This window comes from Pogoniulus pusillus, chromosome 1 (assembly GCF_015220805.1).
Source record: "Pogoniulus pusillus isolate bPogPus1 chromosome 1, bPogPus1.pri, whole genome shotgun sequence".
NCBI lineage: Eukaryota > Metazoa > Chordata > Aves > Piciformes > Lybiidae > Pogoniulus > Pogoniulus pusillus.
Window position 1 is genome coordinate 53,512,198 of NC_087264.1, and position 18,134 is coordinate 53,530,331.

Genomic DNA, 18,134 nt, shown 5'->3' on the forward strand with positions numbered 1-18,134 from the left:
TGTTGCTCTCTCTGTTTCATTGCAGACCTCTCTGAAAGACAATACAGACTTCGTGGCCACCCACATGCAGTCTCACTGCCAGGTTAGTGCACCCTTTTTCTCATTTCAGAGTGCTGGGCCATCTCATTTAAACTCTACTAGTACCTAGAAAGGATGGACCCAGATGATCCTTGAGGTCCTTTTCAATCTGGTATTCTGTGATTCCAATGGACTCGATGATCTGAGAGGTCTTTTCCAGATTAAACAGTTCTATGATCATACGATTTGTAAAGCTTGTATCAAGCCAAGGCAAGTGGCTCCACTCATCTGTATACACCACAGAGGATTTTGGATGCTCCATGATGGTTTTCCCCTTGAAACATGAGGATCACCAATAAGGTTGTGAGGTTATCTCACCTTGTTGTGATGCAGATTTGTATTGTATAAGAAGCTTCTTCTGCTGTTCAAGCATAGTCATCAGCTTCTCTTTGGCTGCTGAAGCTAATGACTATGCTTGTGGTTGAGGCCTCATCCCTGAAGACATTCAAGGTCAGACTTAGTGGGGCCCCAAGCAACCTATCCAGTTGGAGCTGTCCCTGTTCACTGCCAGGCGTTTGGACAAGATGACCTTCGAGGGTCCCCTTCACCCTCTGCATTTTGTGATTCTGTGACTCCCACTGGGAATGTGAGGCCGCACATCTTGCTCTTGCCACTCATGATCTTCCACTCTTCTTTGTTCTACTCAAATGTGGAACTGGATGATCTTTAAGGTTCCTTCCAACCCAAGCCATTGTATGATTCTGTAAGACCTCCTTTCTATCTACTTCTATCTCTCACTGAGATCTCATGAAGTGATCTTTCTGCCACTTGAGCCTTTCCGCTCCCCTTTGTTCTAACCAAGATCTCCTTCCTATCATCTTTTGTCTGTTTGTTAACCATGGTCTTACCAGAATGATCTGCCTAGCTGGAACATTCTTCTGCAAATTCAATCTTTCCAGGTCTCTACAAAACCATGAGTCACTTTGTTCTGTTCTTCATGGGACTGTGACTTTGTTCTATGCCCTTCCACTTGCATTGCAACCTTGTGGGGCAATGTCTCTGCTCCATTGTTTTGTGCAGTACCAACCACATCGTGGGTGGCAATAATCTGTGGTTATTAATTCTTTTCTTCCCCCCTCAGTGAGGATCATCTTTATTTTAATGCCACAACCTCTGTTTTCAGGAGTTGTCTCCCAGCAAGAGTGTTCCATGCAATTGCTTTTTGACGCCGCGTCCAACAGAACAGGAGCTTCACCCAGGATTGCCAATAGCTTATTATAATAACAACCAATACCTTCTCATAGTAATTATGTAATTAATGTTATATAACAATTGCAATAATAATCTTGTAAGACTCATGTTGAGAATTTTAACTCATGACATGTGTTGCTAATGTAAGGAACAATCAGGTAGGACAATCATCAAATCACAGAATGTGAGAAGCTTGACTCCAAGCTCCCAGCCAAAGCAAGGTCACCTAAGCCAGGTGACACAGGACTGCATCCAGAGAAGGAGGCTCTCTGGGCAGCCTGCTCCAGGGCTCTGCCACCCTCACAATAAAGATGTTTCTCCTCATATTGAGGTGGGACTTCCTGGGTTCCAGTTTGTATTCTTTGTCCCTTGTCCTATCACAGGACACCAGCACAAGGAGCCTGGCACCTCTTTCTTAACACCCACCCTTCAGATATTTATAAATATTAATAAGATCTTCACTCAGTCTTCTCTTTTCCCAACTAAACATCCCCAGGTCTCTCATCCTTTCCTCATCAGACAGATGTTCCAGTTCCTTCATCATCCTGACAGGCTCCATTGGAAACTCTGTAGTAGACCCCTGTCCCTCTTGAAGTGGGGAGCCCAGACAGATGTGGTCTCACCAGGGCAGAGTAGAGGGGGAGGAGAACCTCCCTTGACCTGCTGGCCACATTTTTCTTGATGCACCCCAGGAGTCCATTGTCCTTCTTGCCCACAAGGGCACATTGCTGTCCTATGGGTAATTTACTGTCCACTAGGACTTCCCAGATTCTTTCTCCATGGAGTTGCTTTCCAGGAGGTCAACTTCTCACCTGTATTGGTGCATGGTATTCCTCCCCAGGTGCAGAGCTCTACACTTACTCATATTAAAGACAAAAAGAATTAGGAGCTTTCAAAGCTGAGGGCTCAGCATCAACCCTGAGCAACTACTCCAGAGTGGTTTCTGTGTGCAAACCTTGAACCCCTCAGCACATCATGGCACAGAATGTCCCTGCCTACACAGCCCTGCAATAATTGCACTCACTGCAAAAGCAGCACCAAAGTGTTGATCTCTGAGGGGTGTGCAGAAGTTTGTATCTCATCAGCTGGATCTGCAGCACGTACTTAGAGCAATCTGGTCATAGCCTGTGCATCTCTGGTGTTCATCTGTAGCCTGGATCAACAGTAGTGGGGGCAGCAGTAGCAGGGAAGTGACCCTGCTTCTGTAAGGGGCACTGGTGAGGCTGCACCTAAGTTCAATTTTGGGCCACTCTCTCCACCAAGGATATTGAGCTGCTGGAGCAGGTCCAGAGAAGGGCAACAAAACTGGTGAAGGGTCTAGAGAACAGGGCTGGTGAGGAGCAGCTGAGGGAACTGGACATGTTTAGTCTAGAGAAGAGGAGGCTGAGGAGAGACCTCATTGCTCTGTACAACTCCCTGAAAGGAAGTTGCAGTGCAGTGGGGTTTGGTCTCTTCTCCCTAATATCAGGTGATAGGACAAGAGGAAATGTTGTGAGATTGTGCCAGGAGAAGCTGAAGTTGGAGATTAGGAAAAAAATTCTTTGCTACAGGAGTGGTCAGTGCTTGGAACAGGCTGCCCAGGGAGGGACTGGAGTCACTGTCCCTGGAGGTATTCAAGAAACACATGGATGTGGCACTCTGGGACATGGTTTAATGTCCATAGTGGTGTTGGGTTGAATGTCAAATTCTGTGACCTCAGAGCTTTCCCAGCTAAAACAATTCTATGATTCTGTGATCTCCAGATACTCTGCTAATACTCTGTGAGTTATGTGTGATGCTTTCTTCGCTATCCAGTTCACATCATGAGCTGGGTAAGTATGAATACACATCCCATGACGTTGAGAGAGTGTCAATGTAGCCACCACAGCAAGGAAGAGAGAAGCAGCTGCTACCTGCCCTTTGCTTTGGTGGGCCTGCTGGGGAGGCACTTGGATGATGATAGTGATGTCACCAGCTGGCTGCCATGCAGTGTTGTTCCTGAAGACCATCTTGAAGGGCTTGTACTCTTCCAGTATTGAAGTGTGTCCTTCCTCCTGTTCATTTTATGGCATGTCTTTGTCTTCTTGGTGATAGCTGTTTGGTCCAGTTGCTGTCACAGTTTTCCTTAGGGAAACTGAAGCGTGTCTTCACCTTGTAGATGTTTCCACTCCCATGCCCAGTGACATGAATTACCTCCTCCTGATTCATGATCCAGCAGTGCCATGTACCAACAGCCATAGTCACTGAGCTGGCAAAGTTAGAGGAAGAGAAGGATTCTAAGTTCCTAGAGCAAAGATTCATCAGCTGGGACAGTAAAAGCCATTGATTCATGGCCAGCTGTTCCTCATGGGACTTCCACAAGCTCTATGCAAGCTGATGGTTTGTCAGTCATAGTCAAGGAACTAGTGGCTTCATTTGCAAAGACATTTCAGATCTTGCAAAGACCCCTCAGATCCAAACAGAAACAGCTGGGACCCAGATAGAAACATCTCAGATCCAAACAGACCCAGCTCTGACCTCAGTGCCGTTTCTAGGGCTGAACTTGCTGTTAGTGGATGCAGATTAGCTGGTGGTGAAAAGAGAAGTTCAAGCAAAAAGTCATGTGTGGTCTAGACCTCATGGTCCAGCTGTGTTTTAATTCTCCTTGGTACTGGAAATCACTGTGCCAGATGTTTCTGCCCTACTGAATGGGGCTGTCTGGAGCCTTGGGCTGTAGGTGTGAGGTCAATCATAACTGTAACTGGAGAAGTGGCTGATATAATCACTCTGCCATCCTGGTTTGACTCTCCCATCCATTGGATTTCCTGGCTGAGCAGTGATCTTATGTTGCCATTTTCCATAGCCAGAACTACCTTCACAGACTTATAGGATGGTAGGGGCTGAAAGGGACCTCTGGAAGTCATCGAGCCCCAATCTCCTGACAGAGTAGAGTCAGCTAAAGCAAATCACATAGAAACACATCCAGGTGGGTTTTGAATGCCTCCGGAGATGAAGACTCCACCACCACTCCGGGCAGCCTGTTCTGATGTTCTGTAACTCTCAAAGTAAAGAAGTTCCTTCTGATGTTTAGATGAAGCTTCTGTGGTCAAGCTCATGCCCATTACCTCTTGTCCATTATAAGGAGGAACACATCAAAAGCAACAAATGAGAGAAGAGCAGAGTTACAGGAGCATTTAGGGTAGGTTAAGAGTTCACAACACCGTGTCTTCACAACCCTGGGCATCTCACCTTGTCTTTCACCTCAGCTCAACAAATGTATTTTCTTTTTTCACCCCACTGTCTTCTTCCTTGAGAGAACTTGATTACTTTGAATGGATCCTTTGGCTTCATGTTCTATCATCTCAGTTAACAAGTGCTTCCTAAGTTAATACCGCCCCACTCCATACCCCACTGGCTAGCTTGAGGTAAAGATTGACACAGATTTCTTCATTGCTTCCTTCTCTCTCTTTTTTTCCCCTACCAGCACAAGACCATGTGTAATGCACCTTGAAGTGTGCATTACAGACCTGTAATGCCAGGCGTGGGCACGTTACGTTAAAGATCATGGGTCTTATTGGTGAGGAGTTCCATCATGAGCTTTCAGAAAGAACACTCTGAAGCTTGATGGAAAAATGAAATCTTGGCAGAAAGACTCATAGCAGAACTCCTCAAAGGTTGTGCTCCCTGCTTCTGAAGTGTGATGCCTGCTCACTGTCTTTCTTCCATAGGTTCAACTCGTATGGTACGATTTGCTTTTGGCTTCATCCTCAGCCTTGAGGCCATAGTCCTCCACCAGCTTCATTGTGTTAATGATTCTCTCCCTTTCATCCCTGTTGCACAGAAGTATGTCTCTGGGGTCTGACTTGGTAGCCATTGGAGGAAGACTCAGTTTCTCTCTTTTCCATGGTGTTTCTCTGTAATGCAAAGGGGAAGGCTAAAGCCACCAGACAAACTGTTGTTTCAATCCAAAACTGCTGCAAGTGTTTCACGCCATTGGTGTCAGAGGACCTTAGCACATGAGTTGCCTGGTTTTGATGGGGTCCTGGTCTATGCATCAAGATTCTCCAAGAGTCCCACATATGAAGGTCCAAGTCTTAATAAGTCCCTGATCTTCTGACCCAGGTGAGACTTTCTTTACTGATCTAACTTGCACAGCCTCTTGTTCTTTTGGTGGAGGAGAAGCACTCTTCACCTCCTTCTGCTTCCTTGTATGCTTTGGTCTCTCTGATGATTTCTATTACTGTCCTCTGATGACTTTGATTGATTACCTCAATGCTGTAGATACCTTCAAGAACATCCTGGTTAGGTAAGTAGGCCTCATCTTGTCTTCATTGCATGGGTTGGTAAAGCAAGCGTAAAAACGTGGGCGCTTCACCTAAAGTTTGAGGAGAACCTCAAAGCTATCCAAGGGAAAAACAAAACAGAACAACTTTCCATGAGGCATTCCAGCATTACTTGTGATAGAAGAGGAGGAGCTAGCTCCTGATCACCTGTTTTAACTAGCAATTACTCTTCTTTGGGTCTTTTCTAGCTTATACTTTGCCACCTCTGACAGCCAATAGATGCTTGTAGAGAGCTTGCTCTAATGTATTTGTTTCTTTGTGGTTGTTCTTTCCTGTGGGCACTCTGTTTTCCTCTAACAAGAGTTAACTAGTATAAGTTATTGATTGACCTGACACAAGGTGAGTTATATTCAAAACACTGAGAGGTTTTGTGAGTTCCTGGTCTATCTTGGTGGCACTTGACTCTGTTTCTGGTTGTCTTCTGCTCTCTTTATGTTTGGAATGTAGCACGTGTCACACAGCTGCCTCAGTTGAACTAGGTCAAGACTGTTTGTGGGAGTAAGACTGGGTTAGGAGAGTATGTTAAGAGTGATCACAGACATGAATCAGCCTCTGGTTTACAGGTCAGAAGAAATCCAAGGTTCTGAGGAGATAACACTTGAAATGCTGATAGGCTCTTCCCCCCCCCATTTTGCCATGCTCCATCTGGCTGATTTTTGTCTTGAAGAGAGAAAGTGAAAGCCATCTTCCAGAACAAAAGGAAAGAGGTGGAGCCTTGATCTTGCTGGATCGGAGCTCCAAATGAGGACTTGCAAACTGAACTCCTTTGTGGTGGATCATAGTTTTGTTGAGCAGCAGTTTTGTGCAGGCTAACATTGTACTGTTAATAATGATAGTAGGATGTATCAAAAGTGGTGGGAGGGCTGGAAGCCTTCTGCTGTGAGGCCAGACAGAGAGTTGGGGTTGGTCAACCTGGAGAAGAGAAGGATCTCGGGACACCTTCTAGTGGTCTTTTGGTACTGAAAGGGACCAAGCAGAAATCTAGGGACAGACTTTTTAGCAGGGCCTGATATGATAGGATAAGGGGTAATGGTTTGAACTAAAGAGGGAGATGCACACCCGAGAGAAGTAAGAAAATTTTCACTCTAAGGGTGATAAGACCCTGGCCCAGGTTGGTAGAAGCCCCATCCCTGGTACCATTCCAAGTCAGGTAGTTCAAACCTGCTCTAGTTGCAGATGTCCATGCTGACTGCAAACTGATGATATTTAAAGGTCTCTTCCCACCCAACCCATTCTATGTTTGTAGCACCCTAGTGTGTGCTGTTGATCCATTAGGGCAGAGTCTGGAAGGGAAATTTCCAAGGGCAAAGACAGCCCAATATGCAGATGGTGTGTCAGAGACTGAGCTCTCCTTGGTCATCCCCAGAAGATCTAGGTGAGCTCTAGATTCACATATCTGCAGCTGGTGGGCTGCACTGCTTCAATCTTAGAATCATAGAATCAGCTAGGTTGGAAGAGACCTCCAAGATCATCCATTCCAACCTAGCATCCAGCCCTGTCCAATCAACCAGACCATGGCACTAAGTGCCTCATCCAGGCTTTGCTTCAACACCTCCAGGACAGAACAAGGGGACAGAGTCCCAAGCTGCAGCAGGGGAGGCACAGGCTGGATGTTAGGAAGAGTGATTGGCATTAGAACAGGCTGCCCAGGGAGATGGTGGGTCACCGTCCCTGGAGTCATAGACTCAACCAGGTTGGAAGAGACCTCAAGATCATCCAGTCTGACCTATGACAGTGTTTAAAGAGACTGGATATGACACTTGGTGCCACAGTGTAGTTCATTAGATGGTGCTGGGTGATAGGTTGGGCTTGGCCTCAAAGGTCCTTTCCATGCTGATTAATTCTATGACTCTGTGATTTTGGTTCCCTCTGCCCTGTGCTTGCTGCCCCTCCACATCCTTCCTTGTAAATGCTAAGAAACTGCTGTGCCTTCTGCTTTCCCTCCAGGTTCCCATCAATTTAAGCATAGGTTAGTGGAGGGTCCTCAGAAAAAAGCCAACTGCAGTTTGAGTGACTTCCAAATGACAACTTGCAGGCTGCTTCGCTGGCCCGTGGGTACAAGCACAAGTTCAGCCAACAGCTTTTGGCCCATGGAGCCTTTCACCTTGCAGGCAGTCCAACAGAGCACCCAAAGGAACAGCAGAACCACCACAGAGGTTTGGTTTATCTGGCCAGCCTAGCTCCAGGAACAGATCAGCAGTCTGAGAAGGTTAGCAAACCTTAGTAGACTACAGGGGAGCTGTGTTTAAACCAAGACACTGAAATGTTTTCTTTCCAGTGGTATTTTCACCTGTGAGATTTGCAGGATACCCTTAGCAGGAAATTTAAAGTCTTCTCAGTTAACCAGATAATCAGGGGGGAAATCTCCCAAGTATCTCCCTGGCTGGCTGGATGGCCCAAGACTGCTCCTGATGCATGGTCTGACTCAGCAGGCAGAAACCATCTCAACATGCCTGGCCAGACTCAGCCAAGCCCTTCCCTCAGCCTAGAGAGGACATTCTGGGAGAATATCGTGGAATCAGCTAGTTTGGAAGAGAGCTCCAAGCTCATCCAGCCCAACCTAGCACCCAGCCCTGGCCAATCAACCAGACCATGGCACTAAGTGCCTCAGCCAGGCTTTGCTTGAACACCTACAGGGACAGCGACTCCACCACCTCCCTGGGCAGCCCATTCCAATGCCAATCACTCTCTCTGCCAACAACTTCCTCCTAACATCCAGCCTAGACCTCCCCTGGCACAACTTGAGCATGTGTCCCCTTGTTCTGTTGCTGGTTGCCTGGCAGAAGAGCCCAACCCCACCTGGCTACAGCCTCCCTTCAGATAGTTGGTGGCAGCAATGAAATCAGAATGACAGAATTGTCAGGGCTGGAAGGGACCTCAAAGATCATCTAGCTCAAATCCCACTGCCATGGGTAGGGGCACCACACACTACATCAGGTTGCTTACAGCCACATCCAGTCTGGCCCTAAAAACTTCCAGGGATGGGGCTTCTACCACCACCCTGGGCAACCTGTGCCAGTTTCTCATCACACTCATGGTGAAGAACTAATTCCTAACATCCAATCTGAATCTACCCACTTTTAATTTTGCTCCATTTCCCCACTACCTGACACCCTAAAAAGTTCCTCCCCAGCTTTCTTGCAGGCTCCCTGCAGTTGCTGGAAGGCCACAATAAGGTCTCCTTGGAGCCCTCTCCTCTCCAAACCGAACGTCCCCAACTGTCTCAGTCTGTCTCCATAGGAGAGGTATCACTGACACAACCTTTCAATGGAGGGGAAAATAGAAGATCCCTCACTTTCATTAAGATCTCCTTGGTAGAGAGGCTTAATTCTTTGGAAATAAGGAGATTGCTGATAACTAAAATATCAAGATAGAAGACAATTTTTCCTTTTAGTGATCAGGAGAATTGGGAACTGCTGTTGGGTGCAGGATCATCTGCCAAACGCTCTTTCCAGTTTGGATGGTTTCCATTTCTTAGGGGCTTTTTTAAAACCAGAGATTCCCTGGGCACTGGACTTTGCTGTAACCAAGCCTTCAGCAGCAGACAAGCAAGACAGGGGCTGGAGGTGACACATTTGGGTGGAGGTGCAGAGGAGGAGGCAGGCTGCTTTTGTGAAGTTTAAGCTGAAAGGTAGAATCATTAAGGTTGGAAAGTACCTTCAAAGTCACTGAGTCCAAGGAGTTTTTTCTTTGCTCCCCACCCTTTAGCTCTTGCTGAGCATTGCTCAGATCCCTCTCCCAGGCTATCTTCTCCAGGCTAAATAGCCCCAGGCCTTTCAGCCTTTCTTCCTCACAAAGCTGCTCCAGGGCCCTCAGCATCTTTGCATCCAACAGGTTTTCTCCTGTGTTCAGATGGAACGTCCTGAGTTCCAGTTAGTGCACTCATCACCACCAATCCTACAGATGGCCCTGTGGCTTCCAGAAGATGTCAAACCCTTTGGTAGAAAGAAGCCTTCTACTTACTCTTTGGTAGGGAGAAATCTCAGGCGAGACTTTAGGGGAAAAAAGCAAAACAAACAATCAAAACCCAAACAACCAAAACAAAACCAACAACAATGCCAGGCGTGTGACTGCAAGGAAATGCTCAGGCTGGGAAACAGAGAGGGAATTCCAGGCATCTGCCTGGCTGGGGAGATGCTGAGGTCCAGGAGCTGCAAGGCTTGCCAGTGCACTCCTGACCTGCCACTGAGATCCTTCTTTGTACACGACCATGTAGATATCTTTTCTTTGCAAGACAGAAAAGCTAAGGCTAAACAGCCTTTCTCTGTCCACGTGCACAGAAGAAAAGGATGTGCTGCAGAGACACACAAAGCTCTTGGTATATCTGCAAGGGGGAAGAGAGAAGATAGGCATCCCCTCCCTCTCTGTTAGGCTGTGGGTTCACAGAATCACAGACTGGTAAGGGTAAGAAGGGACCTCTGGAGATCATCCAGTCCAACCCCCTGCTAAAGCAGGAACACCCACAGCAGCTTGCCCAGGCTTACAGTAGCCAGGAGTGTTTGGAATCTCTCCAGACAAGGAGACTCCACAGCCTCTCTGGGCACCCTGCTCCCAGGGCTGCATCAATCTCACATCAAACAATTTTTTCATCGTATTCAGATGGACCCTCCTGGGTTCTAGTTTGTGCTTATTGTCCCTTGACTTGTTGCTGGGCACCACTGACTAGAGTCTGACCCCATCCTCTTGCTCCCCCACCTCTTTAGCTCTTGCTGAGCATTGCTCAGATCCCCTCTCAGGCTGCTCTTCTCCAGGCCCAAGTCTCTCAGCCTTTTCTCCTCACAAGGATGCTCCAATACTCTCAGCATCTTTGTAGCCTGCACCGGACTCTCTCCAGTAGGTCTCCATCTTTCTTGAGCTGGGGTGCCCAGATCTGGACTGTGTACTCTAAATGTGACTTCAGTAGGGCAGTGCAGAGGTGGAGGAAAACTTCTCTTCTTCATACGCCCCAGGAGACCTTTGGCCTTCTTGGCCACAAGAGGACATTGCTGACTCATGGTGAACTTGCTGTCACTAGAGCAGATTCTCAAATCCTTTTGTGTCTGAGTTAGCAGAAGATAGTTTAGATGTGCCTTAAACTCTTCTGTGGCCTGCCACTTTCATTCATCCAGGATGATCTTTACAGCAGTTCTTCAAAGGAATTGGGTCTTGTGTCTGGCTCTTTATCTGGGGCCTTGAGGTGACAAAACCTGTCCTTGGGATAAGGTCTTTTCCTACTGTAGTGTTTTTAAGTGTCCTGCCAGGCTATCACTGCTATAAAGGCCACCTTTCCAAGTGTCTGTGGTGAAATCAGGGTTTAAGCTGGGTTTATCTTCCAGACCTGAGAAGCAGCATCTCTCCCAGTCCTGGGAAGATGGTTTGATGGCTGGTGTGTGTGGAGATGTGTGAATGACAATGTGTCTGCTCGTTCCTACCAAGGGGTGTGTGTAGTCATTTGAAGTGCCTCATCTATCTCCCTGGGCTTGGCAACGCCTAAAATGTGATCTCAGGAGGTGTGTGATGCCCTCATCCCCAGGAGATGCTCCACTGGTTGCAGTTGTTGGCAGCGGCATCGTCTGGCTCCAACTGAGAGAGAGCGAGAGAGGGAGAAGAGAGGAGAAACAGCCTTACCTCATTGATTGCGGTTTATTACCGTTAGGGAATTCATTGTCTGCAAGAGAAGTTGGTAATAATTAAGAGAGTTAATAAATAAAGGATGTGTGGGTACGGATTAGGCAGTAAATAATGCACCAGCGTCGTGACTGCCCCAGCACCTTGCTCTGCTCCCTCTCTGTGCAAGGCGTGAAACGAGCTGGTGGTGATGGGCAGAGCACAGGAGAGGGATTCTCCATTCTCACCTGAGGATCAGACGGTCCCACCAACCTTGGCTGCCTTTTCCTCTGTGTCTCAGCCTGTCCTCCCCCGCCCAGGGTGGGGTGGCAGGGAGATTGTTTAATGCTTTTAGTGCCATTTTCTGACAAATGAGAGATGTGTTTAAAAATAGCAACAGCCCTTTGCGCTTGCCTCTCTGGATTAGGCATTTTAAGAAAGAGCTGTGTCCCTTTGTCTGGCTGAGGGGGAAGACAACCTGGTCTTCAAGGTCCTCTGGGAGTGGGGAAGGGCTTCTTGTGTTCCCCCACCCCGGGCTGCATGGGTTAGCTGTCCCCTTCTTTGCACACTCCATGGCAAACCAGGGGTTAAGTGTCCCACTCTTCCCATGCTCCGTGGCAAGCCAGGTTATCTCACAGATGTATGTTTTACTTAATGGGATCTGGGAAAGGTGCGGTACCTAAAGGAAATCCCTCTCCTGGCCAGATGAACATCACCCCCCCACTCCCACCCCCAGCAAGACAATTCTCTTTTGTCTGCTTGTTGTTGCTGCCCAGGTTTGGGACATGGGGCTTGGCTGGGGGGTCAGGGAGGAGGGCAGGGAATCTGTGGCTGCAGGTGCCACTCTTTCAGCTCAGGTTTAGCTCTTTGCATCCAGGCTGTAGCAGCATTCTAATTGTTAATTGCAATTCCATTTGTTATTCTCTGCCTTTCCACCCCCACCCCCCACCCCACTCCTCCCTCTCTCTCTCTCTCTCTCTCTCTCTCTCTCTCTCTCTCTAATCTGGATCATTGCTCTCTGTAGCTGATTCCGTGGGAGACCAAGCAGAGTGCGTGGGTGCAGAATATAGAAAGCCAGAGCCATAGAATCTGTTATTTGCGTCATTCTAGGAGACAGAGCTGTTTGCCTGACAAATATACAGAATTAATCCCGGGTTTATCAATATCTGTCTTGTGCCACAGTAGCCAAATACAAGTGGAAGGTGGTAGGGGGGACTATATGCTGCTGTCTGTGGTCATATTGGGGAGGGGGTGTGTGGTGTGGTGGGACACACACATGGTTTTGGGGAGAGGAAAAAGGAAGGATGCTGTGAAAGAAAGGGTGCTAAAAAGAAAAGGATGCCAAAATACATCCAGCTCCTTCCCCCACCCCCCCATCCCCCCCACCCCATGCTCTTTTCTTTACAAATATCCCCAACCCTGAGAATTTATTTTTTTATCCAAACTGTTAACCCCAAGAAAAGGGATGGGGTGAGGGAAAAGATGCTCTTGCAAGGGTTGACTATGCAGCTTGTTCTGCTTCTGCATGGGATATGGGGGGGAGGGTGAAAGGGTGTGGGGGGTGTTAAGGAATATCTCCTTGTCCCCAGGAGAGGGGTTGTGAGGAAGAGGAGAAGGGATTTAAAGAAGAGGAGAGGGGTTTTAAGGAAGAGGAGGAGGTTTGTGGGTTGGGGTTTTTTTTTCTCCTCCCCCCCCTCTCCCCCTCCCCTTACAAAACGGGATTTTAGTGCAACTGTAGGGAGAGCTGCAGAAAGCAGAATGTGGGGCTGGCTAATTAACTCCTTTCCTCGAATTGAAGTGCTCCGCTGCAAGCACAAAGCTCCCTAGCACAGACATCTTTTATGATGAACTAGAAGCCTCTGAAGAGGAGAATCTGAACGTGACGTCAATAGCTGATAACTGACGCAGCCTTGCAAAGGAGTCTCAGGCTGGCTCCTTGCAGCCTGCAAGCCCTAATGATTCTATTTTTTCCTCAAGTCGTCCCCCCCACATAGTGAATTACTAGAACGCAAACACACACACACACCTTTTTTTTACTTCTTATATATATTTATAGATCCTTTATTCTCCAAACAAAGGATTTGATTTATTTTTTTAAGATAATGTGTGGTGGGAGAAAGGCACTGGGCGGGGAGGAGAGCATTTCAACAAGAAAAACAACCGACCCTTCTTTCTGATGGGTGGAATTCACTCTGTGAAACCACCTCTGCCGCTTGGTTTCCTTGCCTGGAAACCCACACTTTGATAGCAAACTGGTGCATGGTAGTGCTTGTGTGTTGTTTTTGTTGTGGGTTTTTTTTCCTCTCTCTCCCCCCCCCTTCCCTCCCAAGCCCACTTCATAAAGACACTGCAAGAAGACAAGACACAGGCAGCAACAGGCAGAGAGGCACAGAGACAAACCCACCCCAGCTGTGGATGGAGGGGGCTGTGCAGCAGGACAGCACGGAAGGCAGACAGTTTGGGTCGTCTGGTGTCGTTAGTGTCTTGGTTGGGGTTTTTTTTTTTTACATTCTCTGCAACGATGCACGTAAAAGCAGCTGTGGTGCAGAAAGAAGCCGGGGTAGGAGTTTGGTGTTTTGGGGTCTTTTTCTTGAGGGGCTGTCTGGTTAAGGGGGGGCGGGGGGGCAGACTTAATGCACGTTGAGTGTTTTGGAGGTAGCGTTCCAGCAAAATGCCTTTTGTGTGTGGATTTTTTTTCCCCCTCTCCTTTTTTGCCCAGTACCTGCTAAAAATAGCAGCAGGGTTTTGATCGCGTTCCAGAAATAGACAGAGGGTTGCACTTGTATAAAAAGCGAGCGCGGGTGGAAGAAAACCTGGACATCACCGCAGTATATTTCCCGCCCCCCCCTCCCAACTCCTGTCTGGAAATTAATTGTTGGATCCCCCCCCCGCTCCCAACACACACACACCCCTCTGCTTTCCTCACAGCCCCCACCCCCATTCCTCCCCTAAGCAAGGAGTTCCCGTTTGGGTAAGTAGTGATCTCTCCCGTGCATGGTGCAGAGAGTGCCTGTGAGTCTTGTTTTTCTTCTCTGCATGACTGGATTCTTTTTTTCCTTTCTTTCTTTTTCCTCCTTTTCCTTTCTACTTTTCACCCGGCGCGGGATGGGGGGAAAGCGGGGGAGGGGGCTCGTCTCCGTCAGGAATTTGGTGCATGCCCGGAGCCCAGAGACAGGGAATTCTTGCAGGAAGGGGAATCACCCTTTCGGTAAATCGATAGCGCGCTGCAACTCTGGCTGTCTCTCAGTCGGCGCTGTTGAGCCCCTCTCCTTCCCACCCCCCCCACCCCCCCATTTTCGGGGGGGCGCGGCAGGGCAGGGGCCGGAGGGGGCGGCGGCGGAATCTCTCCGCGCCCCGGTGCTGAACCTGCCGCTGCCGTCGCAGTAGCCGCCGGCGGGACCCGTGGAGGCAGTAGTGAGGGCCGGGAGCTGTCCGCGCCCCGGTTCTGAACCCGCCGTCCGCCCGCCTGCCCGGGAGCGCTGCTCCCCCGCAGAGGCTTCCCCGCTACCCGCCCTTCCCTTTCTTTCTCGTCTTTTCCCCTTCCCCTTCTTTCCCGTCTTTTCCCCTTCCCTTCCTCTCTTTCTCCCTACGCTCTCTCTCCTTTTCCCTTCCCATCCTCTCCTCTTCCCGCCCGTGCATTTGAAAGAGCCTGTACCTGATGATGGTGCTCGGCAAAATAAGAGGCTATAGGTTGCTTTATTTGGACTCACCCCTTCTCCTCCCACCTCGTTTCTCCCCTCGCACCTTCTGCAGATTGTGTGTGTGTGTCTGTTTTTATTATTGCCCGTCCTTCACGTCCTTAGTCATATCCTCAGCAGATGAGTTGGTGGAATGACTGAATTAGAGGCAAAGTAGCGGGGGATTGTTGTGGTGTGTACGGAGTAGGGGAATGTGGGGTTACCTCGGTGCTGCAAAAACCCCCGTCATGCCCTCAGCCGCTTCTGGGAGCCGGGGGAAGTTCTGGCTAGGCAATGAGCATGCAGGTTTGATGGGCATTCCGGCTAGCAAAGACATGTCATCAGATTGCATTAAGAGAGAGACACGGAAACCCCGGCTGGCACTCACCACCACGCTCACCATGCACCACCCCGTTATCCCACGCCACGCTGTCCCTCCGTGCAAGGGGGGCTCAGCCGCAGCCTCGGACCTGCAAGAGGCTGGCAAAGCCACCGGGCAAACAATAGCCGAGGCAGCAGCTTTTTTTTTCCGTCCCCCCAGTCAACACACAGCACCTCGCCGAGCCCCGAGCACGTTGAGCCAGAGCCTCACCGCAAAAGCAAGCTTAGAAAATGGTGCACCTACCATACAAAGCCCAGCAAACAATTGCGGATCCCGCAGACAATGGCATGATGCAGCCATGAGCACTAGGATAACACCGGGGTGGGGTGGGGGGTGTGAAGGAGAGCAACCTCCTGGCCAAACCCCGATTGTAACGGGGGACTCTCATCTCGGCAGACAAAAGACAGCATTTCATGCAATTAATCACAGACACACACACCCCACCAGCAGCAGTAGCAGCAGCAGCAGCAGCAGCAGCAGCGCTTGAATTCACAGCACGGTCCTCCACCCACCACGGCTGCCCTCAATGTCTACACGGTCTTTTCTCCGAGCTTGCGTGGTGGTCGTATTTACCAGCAGCCCCCCAGCGTCTAGTTTTGTTGGTTGGGGTCGGGTTGTTTGTTGTTACACCAAGAAAAAAAAAGAAAAAGAAAGATATATCACCCCCCTTAACCAGCACGTGGAGCCAATCATCACAAACTCTTAATATCTCCCTCTAAAACAGTCATTAGAAAGAAGAAATGCCCTCCTTCCTCCCCCCCTTCCCCCCCCCCCCACCCCCCCCCCCCCCCGCCTCGCCAACCCTCCTCCTCCTCCCCTCCGAGCTCGTTGCCTCTCCTGGCACAATGCATAAAGATTACCCTGAACTGGATCCTATTAAATAATTCAATGGTGGCGGTGTAATTTTGGGGTGGAAACCGCACGGATTTCCAAGTCGTGACTGTAAAAAGTGAGTAATGTGCGCTGGCTGCGTCATGGCTCCAGTCACAGATGGTTCCAAACTGAGGAGAAATCGTGACTTCGACTTGAGACGTCCCCTTCCCTTCCCTGGGAAAAAAAGAGAGAGGGAGAGAGAGAGAGAGACCATCCAATCGCAACGGCGTCGAGGGGGCAGCCGGACTCGGTGGAGCTCGATTCTCCTGTCCGTCCGTCCATCCGTCCGTCCGCCTGCGTCTGTGCCTGCCTCTCCCTCCGTGTGCGTGTGTGTGCGCGTTGTGTGCATAAAGTCCTCAACAAGTTGCAGAAGGGGAAAGGGAGAAGGAGGGGTTAATCCTGGGGAATCTTCTGCACCTAGCGAGATCGTGACCCTCCCACACAGTACAGTAACTTATATACATACCTGGAGAAAGGGACGCTTCGCTTTTCAGGGCTTTCTCTTAAAAAAAAACCCACCACCACAACAACAAACCCAAACAAAAAAAACAAACCACCAACCAACCCCAGACACACACCAAAAAACACTCCTGGTGATGCTTGTACCCCACGCGGGACCTCCCCGGAGCTGCCAGGGACTCCCCCCTCCAGGTAAGTGCTGAGGGTCTTACAAACTTCTCCCCGCTCCCACCGGGAAGGTACGGGGAGGAAAGCGCGGTGGTTGCGGGCTTTGCGGGAAGGGGGGTGTCCGCGGAAGGATGGCGGGGGGGGGGGGGGGGGGGGAGGGGGGAGTGTCTCGCGTGGGTTTTGTCCGCCGATGGGCAAAGAGGCTTGGGAGAAGTTGTGGAGTTTGGGCCGAGGTGGGAGTCCCCACCACGGTGTGTCCCGTTCCCACCACCACCCCCCTACAGGAGGGTCTCTGCCCCGAGGCGTGGGGGAGGGAGTGGATACGCGGCGTGGAGGTGGCCGTGGAAGATTGGAAGTGTGTTTGCTTTGCTCCTGGGAAGGTGTTGGTTCCCCGTGGGCTTTCAGAAGAAGAGCTCTTGGAGTTCTGTGACATGTCCTGGAAACTTTTAGCGAGCGGGACGCGGTGGCTGAGTGCCTCCGCTCTCGGGACGGTGTGGCAGGTGCTGATGGCGACCGGGGTGTCCCGCGTATTGCCCCCCTCCTTCACCCCGGAATGGTGACCCGCCGGGGATGGCCGCTCGGGAGGCGGGGGAACAGGTTGTGCGGCAGAGTCGTGTCCCCACTCCGTGTCCCCAACTGCCCGCCGGGCGGCGGCGATCGGCCCAGGGCCACCCCGCTGATTTGAGGACGGGGTGGGGGGGGGTTGAGTGGGGTGGGCAGATCAGCCGCGCCGCGCCGGCGCCCTCCTCCCCTCCCAACAGCGGGACTTAGGGGAAGATGCTTCTTGGTGTGAGTGAGGGGCAGGCGACAGGGGCCAGGAGAGGTCTGCTGTGCGGCTGGACGTGCTCTTGTCGCGGGTTTGGTGGCTGGTTAGAGAGCGGCGTCTGGTTTCCTTTTTTATTTTTCCTTCACCACCCCCCCCCCCTTTTTTTTTTTTTCCTTTTCCTTCCTCCTTTTCTTCCCTTCCTTCCCTCCCGTTTTCCTTTTCTCTCCTCGTCTTTCCCTTCTCTCTCCTCTCTCCTCCTTTCGGGAAAAAGAAAAAAAAAAAAAAAGGAAAAAAAAAAAAAAAGGGAAAAAAAAGGCGAAGTAGGCAATGTGAGGAGCCTCCTGATTGGTGGGTGACGATTTTAGCCCGCACCAATGAGCTGCCTGCCTGCTCTCTATTTATTTAGGGCTCAGGGGGGAGAGTTTTCTCTTTACGCAGCGCCCGTGTCCAGCGCCGGAGCCTCCGCGCAGAGCGGGGCCGCGGACACGCCGCGCTCCGCCACGCTCCCGCGGCCCCGGACCCGCCGGGGAGGGAGATGATGATGGGGGGGGGGGGAGGTGATGGGGACCCCTCCTCCTCCTTCCCCTCCCTCCCTTCCTTCCTCCTCCTCCTCCCACCGCCGCCGCCTCGCCCAGGCGGGGTGCTGGGTTTTG

The 18,134-nt window shown here is 50.2% G+C and overlaps 2 long non-coding RNA genes across 2 annotated transcripts in view; one reads left to right on the plus strand and one right to left on the minus strand.

Moving 5' to 3' along the window:
- The window catches only part of LOC135180146 (uncharacterized), a 31,192-nt gene that overhangs the window by 3,305 nt on the left and 9,753 nt on the right, over positions 1-18,134 (plus strand). The window contains exons 2-4 of the long non-coding RNA XR_010304295.1: positions 3,012-3,080; positions 5,069-5,349; positions 16,200-16,739. This is a non-coding gene — a long non-coding RNA (uncharacterized LOC135180146). The remainder of the gene's footprint in view (positions 1-3,011; positions 3,081-5,068; positions 5,350-16,199; positions 16,740-18,134) is intronic.
- Positions 14,834-16,227, minus strand: LOC135180154 (uncharacterized). The gene is made up of 2 exons (XR_010304300.1): positions 16,076-16,227; positions 14,834-15,805 (listed from the first exon to the last, which is right to left on the minus strand). It is a non-coding gene; the product is annotated as an uncharacterized LOC135180154 (long non-coding RNA).